At 41.6% G+C, this 22,708-nt stretch overlaps 1 pseudogene; it reads left to right on the top strand.

Annotated features, from left to right (window-relative positions):
* The first annotated feature begins 4,633 nt into the window (after positions 1-4,633).
* On the top strand, positions 4,634-22,357 carry LOC134601593 (10 kDa heat shock protein, mitochondrial-like; annotated as a pseudogene).
* Positions 22,358-22,708: the final 351 nt, after the last annotated feature.

A 22,708-nucleotide genomic window follows, 5' to 3' on the forward strand; every position in this document is an offset into this window, starting at 1 on the left:
TGTACTGCACCACCCTGATCTATTATTTTAATTACCCAATCAAAAAAAATCAATAATATTAGTTTGGCATGATTTCCATGAAGTAAACCCATGTTGTCTCTGATCTTGAAATCCATGTAATTTTAGATGTTTAACAATCCTATCCTTTAACACGGTTTCCATCACTTTCCCCACTACTGAAGTAAGGCTTACTGGCCTATAGTTACCCGACTTCTCCCTACTGCATTTCTTGTGAATGGATACAATATTCGTTCATTTCCAAGCCTCTGGGACTACTCCTGTTAACAATGATTGGTTACATAAATCAGTAAATGGTTTTGCTAGAATGCCACTAAGTTCTTTGAATAACTTTGGGTGTATCCCATCAGGCCCCATCAACATATTTGTCTTCCTCTGTAAACTCACATGTAACAAATGACCCATTTGTCCTTTTTCTTAACTAAAGTCCCTCTCCTTCATTTTCATCTGCAAATACTGAACAAAAATATTCATTGAGGCAGTCAGCTAGACCTTTATCCTCTTCTACATACATTCCTTCTTTTGTTTTTAAACTAACTAATCCTTGTTTTACTTTCCTTTTCTCATTTATGAATCTAAAAAACATTTTATCCCCCTTTTTTACGGACTGTGCTATTCTCTCTTTTGTGTGTGCTTTAGAGGCTCTTATAACTTGCTTTGCCTCTTTCTTCCTAATCTTATGGTCTGTCTGTCTTCTCACTGTTTTTTTTATAATTTCTAAAAGCTAACTTTTTGTTTACTATTTCGGCCACTTCTGCGGAGTACCACAATGGTTTCTTAATTATTCTACTCTACCTGACAAGCCTAATGGAATTTTCTGTTGCCTTCAACAGTGCAACTTTGAAATAATCCAATTTCTCCTGGACTCCAATTAAACTGCTCCAGTCTAATAAGGACTCCTGTATGCATATCCTAATTTTAGAAAAGTATGTTTTCCTAAAATCTAAAACTTTTGCTTTTGTGTGGTGTGACACATTTTTTATATTAAACCACACTGACTGGTGATCACTAGATTCTAAACTTTCACCTTGTCAGGGTTGTCCATTGTCGCCTTTGCTCTTTGTCCTTGCCCTTTTTAACAGAGAAACATAGAATGTGATGGCAGATAAGTACCATTCGGCCCATCTAGTCTGCCCAATATTCAAAATACTTTTAATTAGTCCCTGGCCTTTCTTAAGTCTAGGATAGCCTGATGTCTATCCCACACATACTTAAACTCCCTCACTGTGTTAACCTCTACCACTTCAGCTGGAAGGCTATTCCATGCATCCACTACCCTCTCAGTAAAGTAATACTTCCTGAAATTATTTTTAAACCTTTGCCCCACTAATTTAAGACTATGTCCTCTTGTTGTGGTAGTTCTCCTTTTAAATATAGTCTCCTCCTTTACTGTGTTGATTCCTTTTATGTATTTAAATGTTTCTATCATATCCCCCCTGTCTCGTCTTTCCTCCAAGCTATACATGTTAAGTTCCTTTAACCTTTCCTGGTAAGTTTTATCCTGCAATCCATGAACCAGTTTTGTAGCCCTTCTCTGAACTTTCTCTAAGGTATCAATATCCTTCTGAAGATACGGTCTCCAGTACTCCTTACAATACTCCAAGTAAGGTCTCGCCAGTGTTCTGTACAATGGCATGAGCACTTCTCTCTTAAATGCAATCAGACACAATCACAGCATTGCTGAAGTGGTGGTTGGAGAGGGTCACGATAAGCCAGCAGCTTATGCAGATGACTTGTTAGTTTATGTAATTTACCCTGACACTTCATTAGATCCCCATGCATTTGGTCAATTGTTAGTCACACAGTACCTCAAGATAGACATCTGATTTACCAGTGACAAGTTAATACCTTTACAGGTGAACCAAGGGCAGCCTCATGGCTCAGTTTAGATACCATCAGCTTTCAGTATATCTCTATAGTCTACCACAGCAAACTACCGAACTAACATCATTTGATGCTCTATGCCTGAACCCTGATCCTTTAGCTAATCCCACTTATATGCCATCCTCCAGCAGCAGAATAGATATCCATCTTCCTCATTCCTTGGGAATTGTGAAGACGCACTGGGTCAGTCCTTTACTGAATCCCACTGGGTGAGTGTCACGGCTTAGCTTAGTGGGAGTCCGGTATGCAGTGATTTATGCTCACCCTTGCAATAAAACACAGGCCAAGGTGGTCAGGTAAGAACTTACCTGGTCTGTGAGTCTGTGCAAGGGGACTGTGCAGGGTAATGCTCCAAGTCGCAGTACAGGTACGGACATAAGCAGGAGACTCGTTGTGGGTAAGCCAAAGGTAAGAGGGTGCCAAAAGTCAGGATAAACTATGGTAAGCCAAAGGTCAGAGGGTGCCAGAAGTCAGGATACATGAATAACAAGCCAAGGTCAGGAGACACAAACACCAACACAGGAACCAGAGTCAATGAACTGACACTGCCCTCGGAGAGAGGCAGTGTTTTATACCTGGCTGATTAGACATACTATACAGCTGGACCATGATTGACAGGAGAAGTCACAGGTAAGTCCAGCACATTTGGTGGTGTGCTTCAACATAAAGCCACATTTGGAGTAAAATTCACTGTATCCTTAAAATGTTATCAGACAAACATTTTCAGACTTTTTTTGTACATAAATATATTGTAACCTGCTGTCTTTATCTGGGCATGTTTATTTGGATCATGTATGGGACATGTTCTTTCAGAGTTTTGTAGCTTCTTGCCTGTTATTATTTTATGCAGTTTCCTTGCAGGGTGTGATGTGTGTTTGTCTTCAGAGTACTGTAAACTGAATAAAATGTGATTAACAAAAAAGAAAAAGAGACCTTGGTGCTTCCATCAGCACTATGGAAAAATTAAGGCTAAATGTAACTCCATCACCAAGTGAAAGAAGGAAACATTGAAACCACCAGCATTTGACTCCTTCTATTGTGCAGGATAAAACAGTTTAACCCATTAAGGACACATGACATGTGTGACATGTCATGATTCCCTTTTATTCCAGAAGTTTGGTCCTAAAGGGGTTAAAGTGGGTCCCTCAGTTTCTGGGGTCTTTGCATATTTTGCAAACAACTCCGAAAGTGACATCGCTATTTAGGGTGGTGCTGTGAAAAGTAGATTTATTTTTACCTGAGGCTGTCCCTCGCAGCTGTTTCCATCTCCTTCCCGTAGACCTTCTGGGGCTTCTGGAACTTCATCTGCCTTGAGTCGCATCAGTGCTGTAGTCTAGCGCATGCACAAGAGTACAACACTGAGGCCTATGGGGTATCTTGCGAGACCATGGGAGCCTCCATCGATCAAATCTGACGATTGAAACGATGCCTTAATCCCTTAACCATCACTTGTTATGGCGCTTGGAATAGACAAAAGTTGGCAACAGAACCGTTTATCAACTTTTCTCAAATTCAGACTTGCCTAGTTTTCGTTATGGTATCTTTCGGATTGTGTTGTAATTTTAATGAATTTCCAACAAGTCAGTGTGAGTATTTCATAAATATTATATCATTATGAAATTCTCAAAAGGGACAGAACTGCTGTAATGTGTATTTGAAAATGTCCCTTGATGACTAAAAAAAAACACCCTTTCTACCTTTCATAAAGGATAAAAAATATATATTTTCTCTGGCGCTAGGCCTAGAGTCTGGCAAAACCTAACTAAAGACAAAAAAAATGTGTCTTCTCTAATTATGATTAAACTCAGCTGTAGATTCCTTAACAGGTGAATAAATCAGTTAAGGTTTTTTTTTAGAATATTACTTCTAACTGTGCATGCGTATCCACTTCAGACAACTTTACCTTAAAGGGGAAATGTCACTTATAGGAGACCCCATGTTTTTTAACATATAAACCAGCATTACACAAAAGAGCGCTAAACAAACAGGTTTCCGTGTGAGAATCACAAGTCACAGTGAGAATACAACAAAAAGAGTTTGATCAGAGAGTTTATGCTCCTAATAAAATATGCTAAGATATGTCATGATCTGAGGAGAGTAATTGTTAATTCCATCCAGGCAAATTCAACGTCAGTTGAGATCAGATTATAAAAGAATAAGAATTCCGATCATAGAACGTTCACACGTATTATTGGGAATAAACATAATGATTCTACCTCTCTGTATGATCATTAGTCTATTATCTGTACACAGATACACTTTTATACCTTTTATGCTTCAAGTTTGCACTTTATCGGCGGTAAGTATAGACTATTGACTGCTCAACTAACTCGCTCTTAAACTGTGCTAAATAGAATAATTAATCCAAACAAATGTAAATCGAAACAGTTAATCTACAGTAAATTAAAATCAATTACACCTACATTGTAACATTACTACATCTGAGCGGTTTGAGATGGGTTCTTGCCACTGCGAGCAAATCTCAAAAAAGGCAATTAAACAAGTTGTTTTGCAAAATGCACTTACACACAATATTGGCTAAATGTATTTATTTATTTATAAAATATTTTACCAGGAAAGATACATTGAGATTTCTCTTGTTTTCAAGTATGTCCTGGGTCCACAAATCATTGCATTGTTACAGTTAGTGTACAATAAAATACAAAAACAATATTAATATACAATATATACAAAATTTAACATAGAACAGGTAGGAAATATATAATCAACCATGACAAGTGCATTCTGTTCTCAGGTATGTAGGGAGGGATCTCTTAAAGGACTTTAAGCTTAGGGAAGATTTTAATTTGTGCGGGAGGTCGTTCCACAAATGCGGTGCTCTGTAGGAGAAGGAGGATCGGGCTGCTTTCTTTTTGTATTGAGGTAGACTAAGTAAAGTGTTGGTACTGGATCAGAGGTTGTAGGAAGTGGGAACAGCCGGGGAAAGCATTGCGTTCAGGTAGGGTGGGAGTTTGCCAGAAAAAGCTCTTAAACACAAGGCTGGAAAGATGAAGGGAGCGTCTGGATTCCAGCGACAGCCAGTTTAGTTCCTTTAGCATGTCACAATGGTGGGTCCTGTAATTACATTGTAGCACAAATCGGCAGAACGAGTTATACAATGTGTTGAGTTTATTAATGTGGGATTGCGATGCAGATGCATATACTACATCCCCATAATCAATGATTGGCATCAGCATTTGCTGTACAATCTTTTCCTTTACTGAAGGGCTTAGGCAGGATTTGTTTCTGTACAGGGCACCTAGTTTTCGATAAAGTTTAGATGCAAGCTTTTCTATGTGCAGGCCAAAAGATAGATTGGGGTCTAACATCATACCCAAGTATTTGAAAGAATGGACTGCGGTCAGTGTGCCATTTGAAATTGTTTTGATGGATAGGTGGGAATTGTGTAATTTGTGTAATTTAGGTACTGTTCCAAAGATCATTGTGACAGTTTTGTCAGTGTTTAGGAAGAGTTTGTTTTTTGCGATCCACTTTTCCACCTCTGTAAACTGGTCTTGGAGCACAGCCTCAAGCTGCGGTAGATCAGAATTGCTCGCATAGATTACTGTGTCATCTGCGTACATGTGTACATTTGAGGATTTGCAGACATTAGGCAGATCATTTATAAATAATGAAAATAGTAGGGGGCCAAGAATGGAACCTTGGGGAGCACCACACGTGACTGGGAGAGGGAGGGAGTCGCTGTCAGAAATGGACACATATTGCGAGCATTCCGATACATACGATCGAAACCAGTTTAGCGAATGAGCACCAATACCTGAGTTTTTGAGTTTGTGCAGTAGAATGTCGTTGTCTACTGTGTCAAAGGCCTTAGCAAAATCAAGGAAAATAGCTCCAGTTAGGTCTCCTTGTTCCATGCCAGTTTGGATGTCATTGCAAACTTTTAAGAGGGCAGTTGTAGTGGAGTGATTCTGGCGAAAGCCCGATTAATCAGGGGTCAGATAGTTTGATTTTTGGTAGTACTCACATAGTTGCGTATGGACACATTTTTCTAAGATTTTTGACAATACCGGGAGCAATGATATAGGGCGATAGTTAGAAACCAAAGTAGTGTCACCACTTTTATGGACAGGCACTACTCTCGCAGTCTTCCAAAGTTTGGGTAAGTATCCAGACACCAAGGATTCGTTAATTAGAGTTGCGACAGGTTTAGCAATTGCCGGCGCACTGAGCTTCAACAGCATTGCTGGGATTTGGTCAGGTCCGGACTGGTTTTTCATTTTTAGATTATTAAGATGTTTTTCAATGACACTAACAGGTACAGGTCTAAAAATGAACTTGTTGTCAGGATCGGGACAGGGATCCAACACGCAGAGTACAAAGTGTAGTAGGTACGTATACCGGACCTTAGAATGGCCGGACTTAACGTAAGGAGTAAGTAGAGAATGGTCAGAGGCAAGCCGAGGTCGAGGGAACGAGAAGACAGGTAAGCGAGAGACAAGCCGGGTCAAAGGATAACAGAGATAAGTAGAGTTATACAAACAAGCTGGGTCAGAACCAAAGAGACAATAGACATACAAGAGCACTGAGTGACTAGACTGGCTAGAACCATGACAGGGCAATGAGCAAATGCGGCAAGCTCTATTAAATACCCCGGTTCTAGGAGGTAATCACACCCCCGACGAGTCCTGGTTCGTGTTCAGGGTTTGAGTGACAGGTCGAGCCGGCTTGGCGTCATGACGTCGGCTACTGAGCGTCACGTCATAAAAGGGCGTGGATCCCTCGCGGCCGGCGTGTAATCGACCGGAGGGACCGCGAGGAACGGAGGAAACAGCCCTTCTGAACGGGAAAACGTCTAAGTCTCTCCTCTTATCAGAGGTAGAGACTACAGGTACCCTGACAGTACCCCCCCCCCCTCAGAAATGCCCACCGGGCGGAAGCATCCGGGACGAGATGGAAAGCGGGAGTGAAAAGCCCTGCGGAGGCGAGGAGCATGAACATCCTCCTGAGGTACCCAAGTCCTCTCCTCAGGACCATATCCCTTCCAGTCGACAAGATACTGTAACCTCCCTCGAGAAATTCGAGAATCGATGATGGAGTTGGTCTCGTACTCCTCCTGGCCCTCAACCTGAACAGGACGGGGAGAGGAAACAGTGGAGGAAAATCTGTTGCAAATTAACGGTTTCAGCAAGGAAACATGAAAAGAGTTAGGGATGCGTAAGGCAGATGGAAGTACTAGACGATACGCAACCGGGTTAATACGAGCCAGGACCCTGTAAGGGCCAATGTAACGAGGCGCGAACTTCATAGAAGGAACCTTTAAACGAATGTTTTTTGTACTCAACCATACCCTATCACCAGGAACAAAAACAGGAGCCGCCCTTCTGCGTTTATCAGCGTGTTTCTTGAACAACATGGAATTATGTAGGAGAATTTGTCGAGTCTGATCCCACAACTTCCTCAGATTGGCAACATGAACATCAACCGACGGTACCCCTTGGGAAGGAGAGACCGAGGGAAGAATGGAAGGATGAAAGCCATAATTCATGAAAAAGGGGCTAGAACGAGTGGAATCACAAACAAGATTATTGTGTGCGAACTCTGCCCAAGGAATCAAACTGACCCAATCGTCCTGATGTTCGGAGACAAAACAACGCAAATATTGTTCAATTTTTTGATTGGTACGTTCAGCAGCTCCGTTAGACTGAGGGTGATAAGCAGAAGAAAAATTCAATTTGATGCCCAATTGAGAACAGAAAGATCTCCAGAAACGTGAAACAAATTGGGAACCTCTATCAGAAATAATTTCGGAAGGTATCCCATGTAAACGAAAAATTTCTTTAGCGAATATTTCCGCCAATTCAGGAGAAGTCGGAAGTTTAGGTAAAGGCACAAAATGAGCCATCTTAGTAAACCTATCGACTACAGTGAGAATAACAGTCTGTTTTTTAGAAATAGGCAAATCAACAATAAAGTCCATGGCCAAACAGGACCATGGTCTTTCTGGAATGCCCAAGGGCTGTAATAGACCACATGGAAGAGTATGAGGTTGCTTACTCTTAGTACAGATCTCACACACTGCAATGAAATCCTTAATATCCTTTCGTAAAGAAGGCCACCAGAAATCTTTAGAGATTAAGGAATATGTCTTGCAAATACCAGGATGCCCCGCCACCTTACTCTCGTGGAAACACTGTAAGAGCTCCCTTTGGAGTTCAGGGGGAACGAAGTGTCTTGCCACAGGAGTCTGCCTAGGTGCCAGATGTTGCAACTTCATGATACGGTCAAGCAGTGGAGAATGAATTTTAAGACTTGTGTTGGCGATAATATTGCACTTGGGGACTATAGAGGACAACACTGGCTCAGACACAGTAGAAGGTTCATATTGGCGAGACAAAGCATCGGCTTTAGAATTCTTAGAACCAGGTCTGTAAGTGAGTACGTAATTGAAATGGGTGAGAAATAAAGACCAACGAGCTTGCCTGGAGGACAATCGCTTGGCCTCCCCAATATAGGACAAGTTCTTGTGGTCCGTCAAAATAGTAACAGGATGTAAGGTCCCTTCCAATAAATGTCTCCATTCTTTTAAAGCCATGATAACTGCTAGTAGTTCCCTGTCACCAATGTCATATCTGCTCTCCGGGCCAGATAGCTTTTTGGAAAAAAAAACACATGGATGTAATGGTTTATCCACACCTAACTTTTGGGACAGGATAGCGCCTACACCTGTCTCTGAGGCGTCTACTTCGAGTAGGAAAGGCAGAGTAGTATCAGGGTGAACTAAAATTGGTGCGGAAGCAAAAAGTTCTTTGAGGGTTTTGAAAGCAAGAAGTGCTTCAGTAGACCAATTCTTAGTGTCAGCCCCCTGTCTGGTCATATTGGTGATAGGAGCAATAATTGACGAGTAACCCTTAATGAAGCGCCTATAATAATTGGAGAATCCAATAAACCTCTGAATGGCCTTGAGACCCTTAGGTAAGGGCCAGTCTAAAATGGACTGGAGTTTATCCGGATCCATCTTAAGCCCTTCCCCAGAAATCACATAACCAAGAAAGTTTGTCTGGGACTGATCAAAACTACATTTCTCCAGTTTGCAGTACAAGCCATGTTGAAGAAGTTTGCGCAAAACCCTTCTGACTTGTCTGTGGTGAGTCTCAATGTCCCAAGAATGTATAAGAATATCATCCAGGTATACAATAACGCAGTCCTGTTGAAACTCCCTAAGAACTTCATTGATCAAGTCCTGAAATACTGCCGGCGCATTGCAGAGACCAAAAGGCATTACGGTATACTCGTAGTGCCCATATCGAGTGTTGAATGCCGTCATCCACTCGTGACCCTGCTGAATCCTCACCAAGTTATATGCCCCTCTGAGATCTAACTTGGTGAAAATCTTGGAACCCTTTAAACGATCAAAGAGCTCGGTAATCAAAGGAATCGGGTAGGCATTTCTAACGGTTATTTTGTTCAAACCTCGGTAGTCAATGCAAGGTCTCAGTGTACCATCCTTCTTTTTAACAAAAAAAAAAACCAGCCCCGGCAGGGGAGGAAGAGACTAAGTTCTCTTTAGTAGACAAAGGGTATACATTGCCCCTGGGAGGCATGGTACCAGGGAGTAGATTAATCTTACAATCAAAGGACCTGTGTGGGGGTAAAGTATCGGCCTTCTTTTTGTCAAATACCGCCTTTAAGTCCAGATACAGTGGAGGTATTTGCACTTCTGTAGGGTCGGTAGACTGAGTGGATGCATTAACTATGCAAAGCGGTGAGACTTTCTGTAAACACTTCTCCTGACAATTCTGACCCCATGAGATTATCTCCCCTAATTCCCAATCAATAATAGGGTTATGTCTCTTTAACCAAGAATACCCCAGGACTATGGGAACAGAAGGAGATGAAATGAGTAACAGAGATATGTCTTCCTTGTGTAAAATACCAACAGTTAAGTTAACGGGTATGGTTTCACGAAAAATCACAGGCTCAACTAAAGGTCTACCATCTATGGCCTCAACGGCCAAGGGCGTGTCCCTTAACTGAGATGGAATAGTGTGTTTAGTGGCAAAAACTTGGTCGATAAAGCTCTCAGCAGCTCCGGAATCTATCAATGCCACAGTCTCTACTACTCCCCTCTCCCAAGTTAAGGAAACGGGTAGCACAAGCCTATGATCTTTATAATTATGAGTAGAGGACAAAATAGAAACACCCAAGGCCTGTCCTCTAGAGAAACTTAGGTGCGAGCGTTTCCCGATCGATTAGGACAATTTAGGCGTAAGTGACCTCTGACTCCACAGTACATACACAGCCCCTCCCTTCTCCTGTACTGTCTCTCCTCTTCTGAGAGATGAGTATTGCCTATCTGCATAGGTTCTGGAAAAGGTAAGGTTTTGATCTCAGGACTTAGAAATGAGGGAGCTAGTTTGAAGGAAGGTCTACAGGTTCTATCTCGAGTGTTCTGTCTCTCTCTTAAGCGTTCATCAATGCGAGAGATAAAAGAAATTAAATCCTCCAAATTCTCAGGAAGCTCTCTAGTAGCAACCTCATCAAGTATTACATCTGATAATCCGTTTAAAAATACGTCTATATAAGCCTGTTCATTCCACTTAACTTCTGCCGCCAAGGACCTGAACTCTAGTGCATACTCCATAAGAGTTTGGTTATCTTGTCTAAGGCGCAACAGTAATCTGGCTGCATTGACCTTTCTACCAGGAGGGTCAAAAGTTCTTCTAAAAGCAGCTACAAAGGCATTATAATTATATACTAACAGATTATCGTTTTCCCACAACGGATTGGCCCATCTCAGAGCTTTCTCAACGAGTAAGGTGATAATAAATCCGACCTTCGCCCTATCTGTAGGATAGGAACGGGGTTGTAATTCGAAGTGGATACTGATTTGGTTTAAAAAACCTCGACACTTCTCAGGAGAACCACCATAACGTACAGGTGGGGTAATACGAGAGGAGGCACCTACAGTGGCTACCTCTAAACCTGAACTTACAGGGGAGATAGAATTATTACGCATCTCCTCTGGTGGGTTATTAGGACGAGATAATAACGCCTGTAGTGCTAAGGCCATCTGATCCATTCTATGTTCCATGGCGTCAAACCTAGGATCGGAAGGACCAAGCTGACTACTTGTACCTGCAGGATCCATTCGCCCTGTCGTAATGTCAGGATCGGGACAGGGATCCAACACGCAGAGTACAAAGTGTAGTAGGTACGTATACCGGACCTTAGAACGGCCGGACTTAACGTAAGGAGTAAGTAGAGAATGGTCAGAGGCAAGCCGAGGTCGAGGGAACGAGAAGACAGGTAAGCGAGAGACAAGCCGGGTCAAAGGATAACAGAGATAAGCAGAGTGATACAAACAAGCCGGGTCAGAACCAAAGAGACAATAGACATACAAGAGCACTGAGTGACTAGACTGGCTAGAACCACGACAGGGCAATGAGCAAATGTGGCAAGCTCTATTAAATACCCCGGTTCTAGGAGGTAATCACACCCCCGACGAGTCCTGGTTCGTGTTCAGGGTTTGAGTGACAGGTCGAGCCGGCTTGGCGTCATGACGTCGGCTACTGAGTGTCACGTCATAAAAGGGCGTGGATCCCTCGCGGCCGGCGTGTAATCGACCGGAGGGACCGCGAGGAACGGAGGAAACAGCCCTTCTGAACGGGAAAACGTCTAAGTCTCTCCTCTTATCAGAGGTAGAGACTACAGGTACCCTGACACTTGTCTATATTGGGCGTTTGCAAATTTAGTGGGGCCTGATTACAATTGTAGTTTCAGCATGTGTGCCATTTATTAGCTTGACAATCAGGGCAGTAGAGCATCCGACAAAATAATTGTTAAAGGCATTTGCTACATCTAAGGGAAGTTGCAGGGTTTGGTTATCCACTTTGACAGTGGAGGGTTGGGAGTGGATTGGGGGAGTTTGTAGTTTATTTATGACTTTCCAAAAGTTTCTAGGGTTTGAGATGTTATTGTTCAGATTGTCATAGAAATATTGGGCCTTGGCCAATTTTGTTTGTTTTGTGCATATGTTTCGCCATTGTCTATATGCACAGTGATCATTCATAGAGCCAGTACGCTTAAACTTTGACCACAAAGAATCCCGAAACTGGTACATTTGGATGAGGTCATGCTGTGATCCAGTTCATATGTGCCCCTGTTACCCTCACCTTATGCAGCGGGGCATGCAGATTCCAAATTTGTAGGAGTTCAGACTGAAAGAATTCAACAGCACATTCTAGATCTGGAATAATGTTTAATCTGTGCCATGGGAGGTTCTTGATGTCCTTTAGAAAGGATTCAAGATTAAATTTTTTGAAGGACCTAGTTATTTTAACTTTGGGAGAGGATTTAATAGCCTTTATTTTGCGCACACAGTACACTAAACAGTGATCATTGAAAGGGAGAACACCGGCCTCCTGGATTCTACCAGGAGAAGTGGAGAGAATCCAATCTAGCAGGGTATGGTTAAGGCTTTTAATGTTTATGCAAGTTGGGGAGGAGATTAATTGCGTAGCTGCAAAGTCTTAAACAGCGTGCAAGAACTATTATTTTTAGGATTCAGCCAATCAATATTAAAATCTCCAAAGACCAACAGTTCACTTTTAGGGTTTTGAGCAATGGTTTCACTAAGGAGATGGGCTATGTCAGAAAGGGAATGCACAGGGGAGCCAGGTGGGCGGTAGATTCCTGCAACAATGATTGATTTACTGCATGGGATCTCAATTGTACCAGAAAGGAAATCAAAGGTGGCAGGAGGACTAAGGTTTTGTAAAGGGGTAAACTTTATGGAATTGTCAACATAAATAACAATGCCTCCTCCTCTCTTTGCTCTGTCATTTCTAAAACATGAATACCCCTGTATTGCAATGGCGGTGTCTGGTATTTTAGTCGTTAACCAAGATTCTGAGAGCACAATGATTTTTGGTTTGTAATGGGAATACCAGGCTTGCAGTGCATCCAGTTTAGGGAGTAAACTACGGATGTTGCAGTGCACAAAAGAGAGGCCTTTTTTAGTGGGGAGATTAGGACTAGAATTAGCTGGGGGACCAGGGTTAGACTCCACATCATTTGCAAGGGCAAGTAACATAAGGAATAGGAATTTGGACATCATTTTTGTTTGGGCAATTAATGAAAGCATAGAAATGCAATGGACGAGATCAAGCTATCTTTAAAATAATCTATTATATTCAGGTGTTAGTATGTGTATTGAATTCAATAATTTAGCAGGAAACATATTGAGTTCCTTTTTAGTTTGTTGCCTTTTCAATGCGTGGAACACATATGCATAAATTATTTGCATAACAATGAAACCTTGACGAAAGGGCATAAAAGCTGCCCACATTAGCTAATTCAAAGCTAATCTGTAACCTAAACAACGTCTAACACCTGTATAAACAGCTTAAGATGTAGGCAAATCCATCTTATAGCAGAAAAGCAAAAAAATAGGAATCCGTTTGGTTGCTCCACCTCTTATCAGCATTGCACATTGTTGCATATATAAACGAGTAACTTTCTGTAGCGGTTCATTAACATAGGACTGTATTGGGATATTTCAAAGATAGATAGTTGTGACGGAATGCCATCACTGAGTGACATATCCCCATGTGCCCGCTGTCTATTTCTATGGGGGGAGATATGTGATAAATGTCCTGATTTGTTTGGCGCGGGCCACAAGCGTGCAGCGCCATTTTTGGGACTGTTTTGCATGTGCCTGTATATGCAGCTGTGGGTCAACAAAGGGGGGGAGGGGGCAGCAGCTCTGTAAAGTATAGTTAAGTGAAATGTATTGCTTGTCTGTGCCTCTCTCCCCTCCCCCCCCCCCCTTCCTGTCACAGCAGGGCGTTGCCACAGGGACACTGCCAGCCCAGTTTTAACTGGCAGCTTTGTCCCTCTTCCATTCCCCATCAGCTTCTTGGGATGGAAACCCCTGTTTTGTGTTGGAGACCCCACGTAGGGGTCTGTGGAATTAAAACAGTGTGTGACAAAATAAACAGAGCCAGTCAGTGTTGCACTCCCAGAACTGTGTGTCATCCAGTGACTGGGGGGATATGGGTCTCTTTATATTCTAAGGTGATTCCTGAGTGGATGAAGGTAGGTGTTATCGGAGGTAACCGGTTGGTCGCTACAATAGTTATCAAGTACAACATCTGAAGGATCTAACCTCTACCAACAGCTAGCATAGTAATACAACATTAAATTAAGCCACTAAAGACCAACTGCTCTTCCTATTCGTCCAGGACTGCTTTCTACCCTCCAGAAGCAACCTTCTCTGCTGAAACTCTGTCCATCTGACCATCTCAATTCCTACAACAGCCATCAAGTTCTATAAAATACCCATAAACAAAGTATCTAATCAGGAAGTCACCGGCACGTTTTGATATGAAGGTTAATGCTAACATACAGCAGGTAAAGTTCCCTGAAAAAAATCAGTCATCTGTACTATAAAACAAGAAGCCCTCCAGCATGCCAAGAGTCTTCCCTTCTTCTCCCATTCTAGTTACTAGCCTGCACTCCTCAGAAGAGATGACTATAGAATCACAGAGGAGAAAAGTTGGTCTCCCAACTGTCATAGTGTAGATGTACAGTCATAATTTCATTGTCCTTACCCACCATCATTATTTTATTGCCTGTCAACTGAATCCTCATATCCCAGCACTGTGCTGAGAGCACTAGAACATGCAGCGACATGATTCTCAACAGGCTGAAAGATCTGTTTTGTGGCTGTCCCATCTACATTCCAGGCAGTCTGTCCATTTTGGGCACTGCCACTGGTACATGTTGTGTCACTGGTATGCCCCACTAGGTCTTCCCACCCCATCCCATTGTCATTCGTTCCCAAAGTTGCAAGGTATGGAAATGTGTTTCCATGACAGTTGAAGAACAGTGGTAAATGGAGTTTTTTAGGCTAAATAATGTTTTGCATTGCTTTGCACTGCAAACTGAACTTCCACTGTTGTATACACAGCAATGAGAGTGATAAAATTATCTGCATGGAGACGCTAAATGCTCCCCATAGAGATGCATTCATTCATTAATTCAATGCATCTCTGTGAGGAGACGTTAATTGGCCAGCGAGGCAATCTGCTATGCATGCGCAGTAAGCTCCCAATCCTTCACTGTAAGAAAGCATTGGATTGGCTGAGATCATCAACATTGTATTCCTAATGCTATAGCATTTCTTTAAAAAGGGAAAATTTTCAATTTTTTTCAATAGTAAGGATGAACGGGTGAACCATTCTATTATTCTATTTAGATCTATTACGCTAACTGAATTAATACATGAATGCCAACAAATGTGGTAAAAACTAATGACGGGCTACAGATTCGTTTAAACAAATCAAATAGCGTGCTAATTTAATGTTGATGTGAGTCACAGCACGTTGGGTATTCAGTTAAGGAAACGTCTATTTTGTGAACTTCTATATATCCTGTTTAAAAAAGCAGCCACTATCTCCCAATGTCCCACTATGTTCTAGAGGTTTAATAAGAGCCACATAATGCTGCAAAAATAAAACGGGCTAAAACAAAAACAAACAAACAAAATGTCCTCAGCGTCTCCGTACAATTTATATATATTTTGCTGTGCAGCGAAGCAGAAAATTGATGGATCTTGCTGACTCATGCCAATAATGATTGCAATTACTGCACACACAGAGAGGAGAACACTGCTTTCTTCTGAGCGTCTTGTAAAATACTGGAGAACCGTCATGCTACGAACCACACTCTACATACATGGAGAATAGCATGTTTGCTTTACACGTAACATTCGTTTGCATTAGTGGCAATTGAAAAAAAGGCAAAAAAATAAATAATAATCATTTTTGGGGAAATTTTTAGAAAAAATATTTCTGTGTTACCTGCAATTACTGACAATGAATTATGGCAGCTGTGGTTTATATATTTTTGCTCATTGAAAAAAAAAAAAATATATATATATATATATATATATTTAATTTAAATTTTTTTCAATGAGCAAAACATTTTCCAGCATAAAATCTGCATTTATTGTAGAAAAAGATCAATGGGTAATTATCACAGCAATAAGCACTATCCGTGTTTCTTTTAGTAATGAATCTCTGAGAAAAAAAAGCCTCTCTCCAGCGCGCTTTTTCACTCATATTGGATACAGTAAATGAAATAATGCCTTCTAAAATTCTCCGGGGAAGCCATCAAAGCTTTAGGCTTTATCTGTGTTGAAGAATTTGATTTGCCTTTTGCATTTCAATGAAGGCTACTGTAGACTGTCTTGCTTTGTGCCATATCCCAATTCAAAGCAAAGAAATTAGGTATTGTGCAATGTTCAGTCTTCTAGAATTATGTCTCATGCACATTCAGTATGTATGCGAGAGAAAGGAAGCCACTTCAATATTGATTCAAACTACAATGCAGTGTTTTTTTGATACACAGAGTAAAACTAAAATTTAGCTTTAATGACATATCATAAATGCGTTTTAGCTGCGTTTTTTTGGGTTTTGACATTTCTATATCCCTATGTGTACTGAGGTGGAGGACGTAGAAGTTAAATGGTTCATGGCTGAAATTAATGAGAAATTCAGATTATGCAATGGAATTCTGTGCTAACCATCTGAGACTTTAACTTTCTATGGCCACACTAAAATAAAACAATTGATCATGAAATGAATGTCTGATGAACCATTCTATACTTGTTAAATTTGCATAGTTCAATTTACTCCCATTAAAAATCTCTGGGTATGAAAAATAAACTTTCTAGTTATAGAGTTACTCCAACCACCACAACTACTTCTGCTTTTTGTAAGTGGTTATGGTGGTCGGAGTCTGGATGTGAAGTGTTTCTGCTTGAAACATTGCACATCCAGATTAATTTGGATTTGTGTGCTGGGCTTCTAAGGCAAATTCCATCCCCAGCACAAGTGACTTGATGGTCAGAGTAACCGAGTACTGATAGAACCTGCTCCACATCATTTTTAGACAAAATCGAAACAATTAATGGTATCCACATACCTGATATCCATTGATGGATTTCATTGATATTAACATATTTATATTAACATTTTTAATTTCTATACAGTCAGTGTTGAGACTAGAGAAAATTTATTGATACTTACCGTAATTTTCTTTTCCTGGCTATTATTCATGGCAGCATTTAACATATGGGTTTAGCTCCTCCCTCTAACCCTCAGGACAGGAAACACAAACAATCAAACAATTAAGCCTACCTTCCCCCAGTATATAAGGTACCCCAGTATCCTCCACACCTCAGTCCAGTAACAAGACAAATAAACCAAGATAGGGTGGGAGACCAAATGCTGCCATGAATAATAGCCAGGAAAAGAAAATTACGGTAAGTATCAATAAATTTTCTCTATTCCTGGCTAATCATGGCAGCATTTAACATATGGGATTCCCAAAGCAATAACCACTCAGGGAGGGTAAGTCATGCTAAAAAATTGTTTAATATCCACTTAAGGCTTAAAAGAATTCAAGACCGACAGGCCAAACTCTGAATCCAAATGAGAAGAGACATCCACTCTGTAGTGACGTACAAAGGTCCTCAATGATGACCAATTGGCAGCTTTACAGATGCTCTCTGCAGGAACTCCTGACTCTGCAGCCCATGAAGTAGCAATGGACCTTGTGGAATGTGCCTTGATGTCCTAGGGAACTGGAACCTGTTTCGCTCTGTAAGCTCTAGAAATAGCCTGAACCGTCCAGGAACGAAGGGTAGCTACAGAGGCTGCTTCACCTTTACGAGAACCTCAAGGTATCACAAACAATTGGGGAGACTTCCTCCAATTAGCTGAGCGACCAATATATGTGGAAAGACATCTCCTCAGGTCTAGCGTATGGCATCTTTCTTCTTCAGGAGAAGATGGCTCCTGAAAATACCCCGGCAGGACAATCTCCTGATTCAGATGGAAGGATGTAACAACCTTAGGAAGGAACTCCGGTCTAGGCCGTAGCACAACTCTATCATCAAAGAAGGTAGTGAACGGTTCCTCAGATGACAGTGCTCTAATATCTGACATTCTCCTAGCAGATACCAAGGCCAGCAACAACAGGGTCTTCAGAGAAAGAACCTGCATAGGGACTTCATCAATAGGTTCGAAGGGATGTTCCGTCAAGGCCTGCAGAACCAGAGGCAGATTCCAAGGAGCCGAGAATCCCTTGATAGGAGGTTTAATCCTAATGACTGCTTTGAAGAATCGAATCACCATAGGATTTAATGCCCAACGAACACCAGAAAGAGCTGAAAGAGCCGAGCAGTGCACTTTAAGCGTGTTAAGTTGAAGGCCTCTCTCCAGGCCTGCTTGTAGGAAACCCAAAACCTGAGATACGGAAGGGGAACTTAAATCTTGAACCGTGGAATTACCCCATCGTGCAAAGGCTTCCCATACTTTATGGTACGTAGAAGAAGTAGAAGGATTCCTGGAACGTAACAGGGTTGAGATAACCTGGTCTGAAAGGCCATGTTCAACTAGAGACTTCCTCTCAATAGCCATGCATGGAGCCTGAATTTGTGAGGCTCCGGATGAAACACTGGTCCCTGAAACAGCAGGTCTTCTGAGACTGGAAGTTCCCAAGGCAGGTCCATCGATAACCTCTGTAACAGGGGAAACCAAGGGCGACGAGGCCAGAAGGGAAGGACCGCTATCACCTTGCAATGTTCCTTGGAGATCTTTCTCAGAACAGCGTGTATGAGGGGAATCGGAGGAAAGACATAAGCCAGATTGAACCCCCAATTGATGGATAGAGCATCTTGAGCAACCGCCTTCGGATGGTATCTCCTCGACACAAAGCATGGTACCTGCGCATTCCGAATGGTCGCCATGAGGTCCACTTGGGGAAGACTCCACTTCTGGACCAACTGGGTGAAGATCCTCCTGGAAAGTTGCCATTCTGAAGCTTCTATCAGGTGTCTGCTGAGGAAATCCGCTAATACATTCTCCCTCCCTGGAAGATAGGTGGCACACAGGCCCTCCACATGATTCTGAGCCCAGGTCATAATGGGAACGATTTCTCTCATCAGGGCTACACTCCTTGTTCCGCCTTGATGGTTTATGTAGGCAGCAGCTGCTTTGTTGTCCACTCTCAACTTGACCCAGCAATGCCTGATGACATGTTGAAAATGAAGAAGGGCCAGGAAAGTAGCTCTTAGTTCTCTGATGTTGGAAGGTAAGCATTGAGTTTTCGGAGGCCATTTTGCTTGAAAAAATTGATTGCCTAAATGCGCCCCCCAACCTGTCAGACTGGCATCCGTCGTAATGACCACCCAATCTATTTCCCGCAGGGGGAACCCTCGGGAGATATTTCCCCACGACATCCACCAAAGGAGCTTCTGTTTCAGAACCAAAGGAATGCGAATCAGCATCTCCCAATCCCTTGAGCTGGTCCTGAAATTTTCCAGAAAAAATTGCTGAAGAGGGCGAAGGTTCCACTGAGCCCACCTGACAAGCTCTATTGTGGAGGAAAGAGTCCCCAGGAGCCTCATAAACTCTCTTGCCGAGGCTGAAGTCTTCAGTCTGAAGTCCCTTATCCGATCTTGCAGCACGATCTTTCTGTCGTGTGCGAGGGATACAATCGCCGTGTCTGTATTGAAATTTGCTCCCAGGAATATCAGTTCTCTTGAAGGATGCAAGTGATCTTCTCGTAATTGATGAGCCAGCCGAAATGAGAGAGAGTGTCGAGGACTAGTCGTCTGTGTTGAAATATTAATCCTCGGTCCGGGGCCACAACCAGGATGTCGTCCAGGTAGTGGAACACCGCTACACCTTCTTTTCTGAGCAAGGCAATGATGGTGACCAGAACCTTCGAGAAGGTCCTTGGGGCCGTACTTATACCAAACGGAAGGGCCTGAAATTGAAAGTGTTCTTTCCGGACACAAAATTTGAGAAACCTTTGATGGGCGATCGTGATCGGGACATGAAAATAGGCATCCCTGAGATCTATAGATATCATCCAATCTTGGTGATGAACAACAGGAATGATGGAGCGAATGGATTCCATGTGAAATCTTCTGACTCTTAGATAAAGGTTGAGCTGGTGGAGGTCTAGAATAGGTCTCCATTTTCCTTCCGGCTTCTTGACCAAAAACAGGGGAGAATAATAACCCTGGAATCTTTCTCTTATGGGTACAGGCACGATGGCTTTTTCCATAAGCAGATTGTAGACATAAAGATTGAGGTGTGGAGGATACTGGGGTACCTTATATACTGGGGGAAGGTAGGCTTAATTGTTTGATTGTTTGTGTTTCCTGTCCTGAGGGTTAGAGGGAGGAGCTAAACCCATATGTTAAATGCTGCCATGATTAGCCAGGAAATATATATAACATGCCCCAGGGACTTACAGGGTTAAAGTAAATCATAACAAATTATAATCATGTTACACTATGTAAGAAGCCTTTTGGCGTTTTTTCCAGTTAAAGCTTGGTTAATATCTGCATTGATTCCTTTAGAGTGGGCTGATAACACAGCGGTAAGTGACGAGCAATGCATAGTTGTTAATGTCTGAGTAAATATTTCTCTGCATAGATTGAGTGAAGTCATTCACTTAGCAGTCGTCACGTACATCATCTTATTGCTTCGTCTGTCTTCTCAGGTAGTGCTTAGCAAGTACGAAGTGCAATAACCCCTTAAGGACCAAACTTCTGGAATAAAAGGGAATCTTGACATGTCACACATGTCATGTGTCCTTAAGGGGTTAGTCTACCCACTGCTCAGAAACAAAGAAACAAGAAAGACACGTCAATTCAAAACATCGAGGGATGTAAACATGCCTGTTTAAAAACAATTACCTTTACAATAGTAAAAAAGTCAACAATGTTTTAATTATTACATTCTTATAGTTCCATCCTCAAAGCCATTGTATCTAGTTTTGCCTCAACATTTTCCCTTAAAGTGGGGGGTCTCTGTATATCTTGCAATCTGTATATCTTTTGTTTGTTGTGCAGTGGCCCAGGGGTGCAATGGAAGGCAAATATTCTTATCTGAAGTTTTCCCCGCAGACACTGCCATCTTACTTGAGTTTCAAGGACTTCAGCTACAAAGACTCACATCAGTCCTGTACTCTCAACGGCACTGCCGTTATTATAAGTGTTTCATAAAGATTTAATCTTTATCAAATATTCAAAATCAATTCACCATGACATTCACCTTAAAGGAACACTATAGGCACTCAGACCACTTCAGCTCATTGAAGATACAGCTTTGTATTCCTGGCACTATGGTATCCCTTTAAGTCTTACCTACTGCTATAAACCATAGAGGCACCTTAACTTCCTGTCTGTTGATCACCAACATGTATATTAGGCCTTATATTCAACTGGAGTCAGTATGGTATCTCCCTTTGTTCAGATGGTCTATAAATAAAAGGACTACTAAAGACACCCAGGGTTATGACCAGATGGAATTACTGCACCCAGGCCACTTTATTGAGATGAATGTAATTTTTACATGTCAAGTTAAACCATTGCCGTTTTGCAGAAACTTTAATGTTTAGCTTTAAAGGTTGACCATTGCCTCTAGTGGCTGCCATTAGAGGCACTTCTGCTGACTTGCATGTAACATTTGATGTGGAATGTCATCAATTGCAACTCATACAAAAGCATGGAATTCGATGTTTCTCTATGGGAAAGCTTGGATGTGTGTGAGGCAGTAGCTGCCCATGAACATCAGGTCCCCAATGCTCCTTTATGAAGAGCATTTGGTTGAACCATTGCCAGAGGAAGTCATGCCTACCCAGATGATGTTGCGGGAGGAGAAGTAAGTAAAACCCCCTTTTTTGACTAATTGTATGGTGAACATGGGGGGCCTCGAATCTAGATAGGGACAAGAACGCTCTAGTGTTAATAATACAGGTTTGTATTTCTAACACTACAGTGTTCCTTTGAGAGCATAACAGATGAAATGTGTGAAATTCATGTGCTCACTGAGCCATGGATTTTAAAGAGCAGTGAAATTAATAACAAGACAAGACTTATGAGTAGGTTACTCGAGTGTCCATAAAATTAAGCCACCAACGTCACAGTCATTCCAGTCATTCCATTGTTCCCTTTATAGTTTCCAAAGTGGCCCTTTGTCCATGAAAAGTTATGATGAAGTCATATATTTGTCACAAAGTAAGAGTACAGCAGTCTTACAGGGAAATGCATTAAGCAAAAATCTGGCACAATGATACGGTTGTTGTAAGAGCATTATTGGAAATGTAGTTAGCCAATCTCTTTCAGACAATTTATGCCATTGTTTGATTGTGTACTTGTTTAGCGGTTTACCGCAGAGTAAGTAACAGAAGGTGGAATAATGCTTCCAGGGAAATCACAGGGTACAGTGCTCAAGCAACAGTGGTAGCAATTGAAGATGGAGCCAAACGGAAGGATGGAGCTATTCAACCAGTTAATGTTAAAGTTGGTGACCTGCTGCTACCGGAATATGAAGGCACCAAGATTGTTCTAGATGATGAGGACTACTTATTCCGGGACGGAGATATTTTAGGGAAACACGTAGAGTAAACTGTTGTTTATGTGGTATCTTCATTCCAGGGTAACAAATACAGTCAGGTTTATTGTAAACAGAATTTTTCTTTTAAAATATAATGTAAAAATCCACACTTTGCATCTCAAGCAGAATTCAAATTTCAGTTCACTACTATTTGAAATTCAGTGAGATTTCAAAGTGAATTCACATTTAAAGTCAAAATAGCTCATTTCAAATAGACTCCAATAGTGACTTCTGCAGATAAATAATTTGAAACGTTTTTCTATCTAACCGTGATCATTGAAAAGTGTATCTAAACATATTAAATTACGGTCCCAGTCTGTAGAGGTTTGTTTTGGAATGTTTTAGCAGTTATGTAAAATTAG

The sequence above is a fragment of the Pelobates fuscus genome, chromosome 3 (assembly GCF_036172605.1).
Source record: "Pelobates fuscus isolate aPelFus1 chromosome 3, aPelFus1.pri, whole genome shotgun sequence".
NCBI lineage: Eukaryota > Metazoa > Chordata > Amphibia > Anura > Pelobatidae > Pelobates > Pelobates fuscus.